The sequence below is a fragment of the Numenius arquata genome, unplaced genomic scaffold (assembly GCF_964106895.1).
Source record: "Numenius arquata unplaced genomic scaffold, bNumArq3.hap1.1 HAP1_SCAFFOLD_67, whole genome shotgun sequence".
Taxonomy (NCBI): Eukaryota; Metazoa; Chordata; class Aves; order Charadriiformes; family Scolopacidae; genus Numenius; species Numenius arquata.
The window spans coordinates 205,361-207,225 of record NW_027415353.1 but is presented as its reverse complement, the minus strand read 5'-3'; positions in this window follow the sequence as shown (position 1 = coordinate 207,225).

The window sequence follows — 1,865 nt, the reverse complement described above, 5'->3', positions numbered from 1 at the left end:
AATGAGGGCGACCCCTGGGAAAACGGGAGGAGGGAACTGGGGGTGGGGGTGGGTGTCGCTCGGCCCCTTCTCCACAGCGTGTTTTTGGGTGGAGGGTCCCCCATATGGGCCAGAAACCCCCCCAAAGGCCCAGTGCTGTCCCAGTAAAGCACTGGTTTTGCTGACGTCACAGGCCGTTGCCGGCCTCCCGCGTTCCACACAACATTCCGAGGCGGCGGTCGCTCGCTGGCCGTGGCTGTGGCAGCTTCCTACCGCTGTGGAGAGTGACATTCAGCAGTTGGATTGTTTTTTTGGGGAAACCCCCAAATTGTCCTGCCCGATGGGGCCCAAAAAGCCTCCAGTGGCCGAAGGGTAACGCTGGGGGTGGGAAGGGGCGTTGGAAGTTGGTGGCGGAAGGCTGAGTGATGTTTTGCTGGGAAATAGGGACCGGTTTTGCCCCAACTGACCACGTTTTCCCTCTTTTTTAGCGTTTGTTGCGCCGTATCCATTCCCGACGTGCCTTCCTCCCCCTCCTCTTCCTCCCCCTTTCAGCCGCATCAGTGTCGGGGAGCAGTTGCAGGCGGAGCTGCCTGCCCTGCGGGACAGATGCCTCTTGGAAGAGGAGGAGGAAGGAGCCTCCCTGGTTTGGAAGCCCTGGGGTGACATGGAAAGCAAGCCCGAGCCGCAGGAGAAAGGTTTCTCTTCAGGCTTTTCTTGTGGGAAAGGGGCAAATTCCCCCTTTTCAGAGTTACTTGATAGGGCGTTTGGGTTCTCTCCCGTCTTGTCTTGGCCCCGTAGCGTTGGAGGGAAGGAGATGGCTCATTTTTGGGAGGAAAGTGGCTAGATAAGAGCCGATGGTGCTCTCGGGAGCATCTTCCGTGAGAAAGGGGGGGTTTGGCGGTCCCAGCTCATCTGCAGCCAGGGAGGAGTTTCTCTCTGGAGATCCCGCTCCCAAAGCTCTTGAAAGAGCCTTTTTTTTGTCCATCAGAAGACTTTTGGCCTCATCCAGAAGGAGGTAAAGCCGTTGGAGCGGGGCGGAGCTGGTTAGCGGGGAGGCTTTTAACCCAGAAAGCCCTATTTTCAATCCCCCGTTGGAATCCTGTCCTTAGGACCCTTCTTCCTGCTCAAAACCCAGCGGGAGAAGACATCATTGCCCTCCTTTGTAATGACAAGGGAGTATTTAATATCCCTGGATTTCTCCCCATAGATCCAGAGGCAAACCGTGGCCCAGTGTGTTGACTCTTGTTACTTCTGGAGGAAGACAGTGCGATTTGGGTGCACCTGACCTCGCCTGCTGGAGAAAAGGGTCAAGAGAGTCCGGGATGAGGTGGAAAAAGCCAAAGGCGAGGTAAAAAAGCTGCTGGGGGGGGTTGTTTCATCGCCCAATGTCATAGAGGGGGATGTGATGTCATAGAGGGAGGGTTGTGATGTCATAGAGGGGGTTGTGAGGTTAGAGGTTTGGGGCATGACGTCATAGATGGAGGGTTGTGATGTCATATAGGGAGGGTTGTGATGTCATAGAAGGGCATTGTGATTTCACAGAGTGTGGTTGTGACGTCATAGTGGGATTTGTAATGTCACAGAGTCGGATTGTGACGTCATAGAGTGGGGTTGTGACGTCATAGAGGTAGTGTGATGTTATCGAAGGGCATTGTGATTTCTCATAGTGCGGTTGTGACGTCATAGTGGGGTTTGCGATGTCACTGAGTCGGGTTCTGATGTCATAGAGTGGGATTGTGACGTCATAGAGGTAGGGTTGTGACGTCATAGAGTGGGGTTGTGACGTCATAGAGTGGGATTGTGACATCATAGTGGTGTTTGTGATGTCACAGAGTCCGGTTGTGATGTCATAGAGGGGGATTGTGATGTCATAGAGGGAGGGTTGT